The sequence below is a fragment of the Coptis chinensis genome, chromosome 8 (assembly GCF_015680905.1).
Source record: "Coptis chinensis isolate HL-2020 chromosome 8, ASM1568090v1, whole genome shotgun sequence".
In the NCBI taxonomy this organism is placed as follows: Eukaryota; Viridiplantae; Streptophyta; class Magnoliopsida; order Ranunculales; family Ranunculaceae; genus Coptis; species Coptis chinensis.
Genome location: NC_141463.1, coordinates 65,289,879 through 65,298,717, shown reverse-complemented (window position 1 = coordinate 65,298,717; position 8,839 = coordinate 65,289,879). Strand labels below are relative to the sequence as shown.

General features: G+C 32.4%; 1 long non-coding RNA gene across 1 annotated transcript; it reads left to right on the top strand.

Annotated features, from left to right (window-relative positions):
- The first annotated feature begins 6,201 nt into the window (after positions 1-6,201).
- LOC147482467 (uncharacterized) lies at positions 6,202-8,573 on the top strand. Its single transcript, XR_015207026.1, has 3 exons — positions 6,202-6,409; positions 8,167-8,334; positions 8,460-8,573. It is a non-coding gene; the product is annotated as an uncharacterized LOC147482467 (long non-coding RNA).
- Positions 8,574-8,839: the final 266 nt, after the last annotated feature.

Here is an 8,839-nt window from a genome sequence, read left to right as displayed (position 1 = left end):
GCCAAAATTGACGGTTATCCATCCATATTTTATATATTGACACATTTACCCTTAGGACCAAACTCTAATTTACATTTAAACTTTGAGGCCAAACCCTAATTTTGAGATAAGACTTGGGCATTTAATAAAAGGCCTAAATTTGTTCTAATTCCGATTGTATGCTCTAATTATGATGCATCTTTCATGTAATTGATAATTGACCCTAAATACAATAACCAACTCTAAATTGACATAAAATTAGCTGCTAATTGGGGTGTACAATTTTATGTTTTTGGTACCATTAAACAATAATTTTAGAGTGTTAATATTCTCCTTGTTACGTCTATAAACTCACTCTTAAAAAATTATATTTTCTATTATACCCCTCTATTCTTCCACCTCTCCCATTAGCATAAGTTCACCACCGCCTCCTTGAAAGTTAAAACTCTCTAATTGGATAAACTGGCCACTCAAATATCCACTCGATCTCTTTTACAAACATTTATTTTATTCTAATTTATATCTAATGATAGCAATCGAATCAACAATAGATTGTTCAACACTGGTAATAAATCGTACGAGGTGTTCAACACTGATTGTTTTCTAACTTGAAAATCAAGTTTTTGTTATTTATCATAAAACATGTTTTTTGGACCAATAAATGTTTTTTAAGTGAAAAACTACTTTCTACAAAAATAGAAACCAAACTTGTTTATTTTTTGGGCTATTTAGCTTTTGGGTCACTTTTTAATTGGATAATTTGCAGTTTGTCACCAATTGATCGTTTATTTGCGTTTGGGCCAAAATTGACGGTTGACTGCGTTGACTTTGAGTTGACCATCTTGTTCCATCTATAATTTCCTAAAAATGGCTAAAATGCCCTGCGCATGCCATACATGTGACTTGACTTGTGGACTAAACACAAATATTACTATTAATAGTATGACCAAATACTAAAAATTCTAAGTAATAGTTAAACACACAAAATCTAAGATTTGATTCAATGGCCATATATATAAGAATCTTTTTGTGACCACAACTTAACCAACTTACATCATGCATCTAAGGCAAGTTAATTAAAAAAATTATCGAAAAAAAAAACAAGTTAATTAACATACACACGCAAATACGACCCAAAAGTGATGGGTGGAAGAAAAACAAAATGCATACTATTAATTTTTGCATAATTGTACAAATAGTCTCGATCATTACACAAATTTTTTTTGTAGTAGGAGAAAAACGAAACTTCATGAATATTAATATGAACACATTTGAGGTTGTCATAATTCAATTGCTATACTTAGAGGTTAGAAGGTGTTTGCTTTTTATTAACTTTTATACTAAAATAATTGTAAGATATTGTTCAAATTGGACTATCACAAGCCTAAATTTGAACAAGATTCTTACATCTATATAAAAATAACCGATTGCATAACACCTCGTACGATTTATTACCAGTGTTAGTCATGGGGTGAACAATCTATTGTTGATTCAGTTGCTATCATTAGGTATAAATTAGAATATAATAAATATTTGTAAAAGAGATCGAGTGGATATTTGAGTGACCAGTTTATCCAATTAGAGAGTTTTAACTTTCAAGGAGGCGGTGGTGAACTTATGCTAATGGGAGAGGTGGAAGAATAGAGGGGTATAATAGATAATATAATTTTTTAACGGTGAGTTTATAGACGTAACAAGGAGAATATTAACACTCTAAAATTATTGTTTAATGGTACCAGAAACATAAAATTGTACACCCCAATTAGTAGCTAATTTTATGTCAATTTAGAGTTGGTTATTGTATTTAGTGTCAATTATCAATTACATGAAAGATGCATCATAATTAGAACATACAATCGGAATTAGAACAAATTTAGGCCTTTTATTAATTGCCCAAGTCTTATCTCAAAATTAGGGTTTGGCCCCAAAGTTTAAATATAAATTAGAGTTTGGTCCTAAGGGTAAATGTGTCAATATATAAAATATGGATGGGTAACCGTCAATTTTGGCCTAAATGCAAATAAACGATCAATTGGTGACCAACTGCAAATTATCCAATTAAAAAGTGGCCCAAAAAAATTAACTTGCCTTATATGCATGATGTAAGTTGGTTAAGTTGTGGTCACAAAAAAATTCTTATATATATGGTCATTGAATCAAATTTTAGATTTTGTGTGTTTAACTATTACTTAGAATTTTTAGTATTTGGTCATATTATTAATAGTAATATTTGCATTTGGTCCACAAGTCAAGTCACATGTATGGCATGCGCATGGCATTTTAGCCATTTTTAGGAAATTATAGAGGGAACAAGACGGTCAACTCAAAGTCAACGCAGTCAACCGTCAATTTTGGCCCAAACGTAAATAAACGATCAATTGGTGACCAACTGCGAATTATCCAATTAAAAAGTGGCCCAAAAGCTAAATAGCCCTCATTTTTCCAAAAAAACATTTGTTCACTAATAAATGTTTATTGGCAATAAATAAATAGGATCCAAACACCTTAATTCGAAAAGAACCAATCTAAATGCACAGGCCCTGCCCCGTTTCTATTTTCAAATCAACTACAAAACTAAAATCTCTTTCATAAAGCCAAAGACACTTATATAGTTATTCTTGTGTTCTCCCACCAAAGAATATAACTAAAATATCACCTCAAACTAGGAGTGTAAAAAATAACCGTTGACCCATCGCCCGGTAGGGCACTCGGTCTTCACCCGCAACCCAAACCCGTACAGACCCAAAAACAGACCCGCCCCGCCCTGTTACCATTTCTATGCGGTCAGGCTATGGGTGTAGGTTATATGCTCAAACTCGACCCGTCGAGTCGCCCGACCCACACCGTGCCATAAGCCGTTGACCCAAACCCGTTGATCCGCACTGTTCCAAGACTCTAACTCCAATATTTTTGTATTTTGTTTATATTTTTTTTAAACTTTTGTAAGAATTTGAAAGATATGAACACAAACTTATGAGTTCAACATTAATTTCAAATGTTCAAGTTTGAACATTAGGCAAATATCAAGAGTTCAAATTCAACGTTCAAATTTTGGAGAAGATGAATCATTCATCTTTGTATTAAGTTTGAATTCTTTTAGTTTATATTTTATTGTTTTGTACCATAGATCCTCCCATTTTTATTTTATCTTACTATGGAAAATAATCAGTTTACAAATGGTAAATCACGATAAAGAAGTTTCAAATATTTCAGATATATATGGTTTCGGGTTCAAGTTATAGTTTTTTATTTTTATTTATTTTTCATTGAATGATTCCATTAATTTTCTCTATGTTGTGAATTGGAAATATATTACTTGCAAAATTAGAAAGTGTTTTTTTTTTTGGGTGTAAAATTGGGTTAAAATGACAGTTTCCACCCAACCCGGATGACCCGTCCAAAACCCAACAGGCCAAGTGATGGTACTACTGGATTTGTATCCCTAGACCCGCCCTGACCCGACCTGTCACTATTTGACCCACGGTTGAACCGACGAGCCCCTTATTACATCCCTACCTCAAACATATATATTAAACACATATGATTCTATCCTAACACTGTCCATCTAATACAAGAATAACACTTCTAGGATATTGGTTTGACCCTGTATGGCCAATTCGACTTAAGACAAATGTGACTGCCACAAAATTAGCTACTGATTTTCAGCTTAATTTCCATCATCAGTTCTCGGCAAATGAAAACTTCAGATACAACAAGAACCTTGAATCATCTAAAAGAAACCCAAAATAAAAAAACACAAAGATATTATGATATATGAAATCAGAACCACTACAATAAGATGAACAACATAACCAAAAACCAAAACAGAGATTTAATAAAAACATACCCAAAACCAATATACTTCATAAATCTCCCATAAAATACATGAAAGAAACAAGTAAAAAAACTCATTATCAGCATACCACATGCATTCATAAACAACATGACAAATATATCATAACAAGATGAGCCGTAGATCTCATTAGACATGAAAGAAACATGAAGAATAGCTCATTATTATAAACCCCATTCATCGCTTGTAAAGTTCATCAACAACCCACTCACATTATCATAAAAACAAACAACATCACATAAACAAGCACATGTATTCACTTTGAGTTAAACAACATCACAACCCCATTATTATTCTACAAAGAAAAGACAAAAACAATGTTATAGAAACTCATATTGGGACCGGTAACATGCCTCTGCCTCGCCATTGCCATTGCCATTGCCATTTTCTTCCTTCTTCCTTCTTCTTCTTTTTCTTTTTTGTAATAAATGAGCAAGAGAGAGTGAGGGGCTATTTGTTTTTTTTGGCTTAAATTATAAGAGGGTCTTATAAGATAGACTTATAAAGTGGTTTGTTTTTCATTTTAAGTTCCTCTTATAAGCACTTGTGAAAATAGAAAAAACAAATACACAACATCCTATAGATGGTTATTTGACAAATATAACCCTGCTTTACATTACATTTAACTTAAACAGATTAATTTGAAACAAACATATAATTTGATTTTCAGTTTCAAATCAATTTTGATAATTAGAATATCAATTTTAGGAAATTACCTTAATAGCAAGGTGGTGGTGGTGGTCATAATATATAGTATAGTTATAACACCCTGTTTATTTTCTTTATTTTTTTCCTATTTATTAGGATTTAAAAAGTAATAATAATATTAAAAAGAAAAGATAAAGATAAAGATAAAATAAAATAAGATAAAAACGTGGGAGAGTTAGAGGGGTTTGGTTACAACCGAACTCTCCCTTTTTGTTGGTATTTTTCTGGTTTTTCAAATACAAGAGAAAAACAGAACAGAGAGAGACGTACAAGAAAAAAAAAAAAAAAAAAAAAAAAAAAAAAAGAGAAGGAGTAATTACTGTGGGAGAGTACTTGAGTGAGAGAGACAGAGATAAAAGTTGGAGGAAGAATGAATAAGCTAAGGAATATTGGCGCGACGGTTTTTCCAGTTTTCTCTAGTAGATACAATCTCAAGTTTTGTGATATCGTTGAGTAGTCTAAACTTTTTTTTTTTTTTTTTTTTATAATTGATTTATTAATTGTTTTCTTTAGTGCATTAAATATTTGCCTCTCAAACTTCTAGAGCCAAGTAAATTTGTCTCATGTGTGTGGCTGTTTGCTTGGTCTGTGATGTCTAATTGAGTTAAAGCAGTTAGTCATATCCTGGTTTCTGTCCTGGTTTTTGTGTGTGTGGGTCGGTGTAAAGATATTTGTAGACTGTAGTTATCTCCACACATTTATATTAAACAGAGACAATTTATTAGCTGATAGTAAGTCATAGACTTAATAGTGAACTTTATTAGCCTCATGATATGAGTATATACTATGCTTAGTAACTTGGTTGTTAGATAACAGTATTAACTTGTTACATGAGTTTCTATATTGGATTGTAAACAAGTTCGTGAAAGAGTGCAAGGCGTAGACAAGTAGATATAAGTAGTTTCTCTTTTAATGCCTCTCCCAACATTTTCTGAAGCATCTAGTTCCATTTTGGGTTTATCATCCTCTGGGGGATTGGACACAGATGTTTGGCATGAATCTCAGTTTAGAAATATCCCTTCTACCTATTTTCTTTCACCTATTCCTTGCCCGGATATAGTCTTGGCGTGCCTTAGATGTCTTAGCGCTGGTCTGTTTTCGAGCTAAATTTTGGTTTACACTACACCATTTGGGTGAATTGGCCACAATTAGGATTTATCATTAGTAACACTTCTTCATCCGTTAGAAAGTTAATCACATCTATTATCCGTTAGGCATACTATTAACCGTTGCTTAAATAGTTGAATTATTTAGTAACATTTCTGTAGATATTTAGTGACGGTTAGTAATATGTTAGAAACTAAGAAAAATCATAAAAATAATAAAATCACATGGGAGAAAAAGAAAGATAAACTCAAGCAGGAGTTTTTCACTTCTCGCCGCTCATCTAAAAAAGAGAAAACGAAGGAAAAAGCCTGAAAGGGTAAAACGAGAAAACTGTGAGCTTGGACGGTAGAGTTCGTCCTCTCCATTTCTTCTTTCTTGTTCTTCATCTCATCTTCCTCTTTCTACAAATAATTATTTAGGGTTTTGATTCTAATTTTGGTTTTGTATAGTTAGGGTTTCGAGATTTCATTTTTAGGCGAAATTGTTCGATCTCATCGAAACGCAGGATTCTCTTTAACAGAGGTAAGTAATTGTCGGTCATGGTCTGGGTTTTCCTTTTCTGCTGAACATGTTTAAGTTTTGTTGATTATTGTTTATTATGTTGATTTTATAGAATCCAGTACAAGATTGTTTTTAAAATGAGAAAAAAATGACATTTTTATGAAATTTCGTTAAAGATTGATTTTTTTTATCTCTGTTTGTCAAGGTTCCAATTCAGATATCACACAAACTTGAGAAATTTTCCAGTTCTCTGTTCAGAAGGTACCAATTTCTCTTATTGGTTGTTACTAATGCTTTGGTTTTGAACCAAATTGCTTACTTTTAATCATTATCTATCAAATTCATGATTTGGGGTTCAATATTTTAAGTTTTTGAAGGTGCTTGATGTCATAGTTTGTTGTAAACTTTCATCGAAAGTGTTCGATCTGCTCAAGGTAACAACTAATTAATGTAGTGTTTTTAGTGTAACAAGTTTGTGACATTAAGGTTTTAGCTTATGGTGGTTAGACTTTGGATTATTATGTAAAAGATTGTATGTTTATAGCTTCATATATGGTGTTCTCAAGTTCAGTTTCTTGTCAGGTTTTATAGTCAACGAGGTTTTTCTTTTTACTTCTTTTAAATAGTATTGGAATAGATAATAGAAGTGAAAAAAATATTCTTGTAGTTTAATGTAATGCAATGTCTTGGACTAGAGCATTGGATTCACATTAAAAAAATCAAATCCTTGTTAGCAACTAGTAATTGCTTTTGCCTTAACCATAACTTCAAGCTTCAGTTAGTGTTAACGGATTACTTGCATCCAGATTTGTGAGTGTTGTCTGATTTTGACACCCATAAACTTACTAGGTATCTCTTATTGTTGTTTCATTTTTTCTTTTCTTTCCTGTTTGTGATAGAACAATATTGTGGAATTTGTAGCATACTATAATGATATCACAATCATCCTCAATAAATGTTATAATCTAGAATTCACTTAAAGGTATTTTTGGAAAATTAAGTTTAGTAGTGTTTTAGTTATTCAATTGTACACGTTGCATACACGAGTAGAGTTTTTGGTTAATTTATTTATGTCAAAGCTAAAAAGGTTAAGCTTTATGCGAGTAAATATATATATACTGAAGATTTAAAAAAGTGTCGATTTTATTGACAATAAGTATGCAACTAGTTGTATATACATTAGTATAATTGGGTTATTATATGGATTAGTTATGGTTCACTAGAATCATTATATATATAGGCAACATGAATTGGGTAGCCACCAGAGAACATGTGCATGGACCATGGGCAAAATTAATAAGTTTGGAATATCTTACACCTCATGCTTGTTGTTGGAATTAGGTGTTGGACTTAAAAGAGTAACCCATTGGTTACATACTTACCTAAGAGGGTATCTCTCTTTATTGAACCTCAAGTTGGTGGAAGCAGATGATGGGTTGCCACTCTTATTGAAGGGGGAGAAGGAGGCTTGAAAAAAGGGGGGGACAGGCAGCAAGAAAGAAGGGGAGAGGAAAGCTGAACGAACCACATATCCAAATGGGAGCTTCTAATTCTCCGTATTCTAATTTTAATTGGTTTTGTTTGCTACTGCGGTCAGTTGAATTTCAATTTTATTTGCATATGAATATTGGATTCTAGCTCTTTAATTGCTTATTCTTTGTGAGATTGATTTCTAGTTCGTGGTAAACACCTTTTACGTATAAGAATTGAAATCTATGGCTATGGAATTGCTATAATTTCTTGTATTGCTAATCCTTAGGATAAAATTGGGTATTTCTTTATGTTTTTGGTTTGTGGGTTGCTTGATGTGATGGGGTGATGTTGGGCTTACTTAATTTGTTGGCGAAGTTGAAGGTGTTTTGGTGCTTTGTGTTGCATCCCTTTATGGTTTGATAAGATTGTGATTAATGGTAGTACTCACTTAGTTCAATTGAATAAATTAGGGACTGCATTATGTATAATGGATCCAATTGTTCTTTGGTGATCTATGCTTATGACATTGCTCTTGAATATAACAGTGAATATTATCAATGAACCCACTACTCTTATTCTCTCCTAGCCTCGGAAAAGAGGGGATGAGACATTTTGGATTCTGCCAACCTCAGTATCTCTTGGGACTATGATTCTATATTACGAGTTGTGTCTCCTGGTAGTTCTTTGCTATTCTAAGTATTTTATTCCTAAAGGTAATTTTTAAAGTAAATCCTAGTTTCTTTTTTGGTTTCTGTATGTCATTCTGCTACAAGGAAGTACAGTCATGCTAGAAAAGTAGTTGAGATCATGTCTTGTATGCTGAACAATAATTTTATAGGTATCTAATTCCAGCAGACTAGACAGTGGGTCAATTTGTCTTTGACATCCACAAAAGAATCAAGCTGAGTGCTGAAAAGGCAATCTTCATATTTGTAGACAATGTCCTCCCTACTGCAGGTAGTTTTCTTCTGAAGTTTTTTTAGATTCAATAATTGATAAAAGTAAAATAATTAGTCTACTCACAAAATGAACGATGAATTCAAAACGTAAGTAAACTAAAACTTATCTTATGAGCCTATGTTTATCAAAGATTCTACTCTCAATCCTATGAGATATAGTGGAGTAGAGTGATTCGTTCCACTCCTAGTCCTTCCGCATGCTGTGTTCTCACGTGTAAGTATTCTTCTTAAAGTCTAATGAGAGATTTACGAAAAAGGC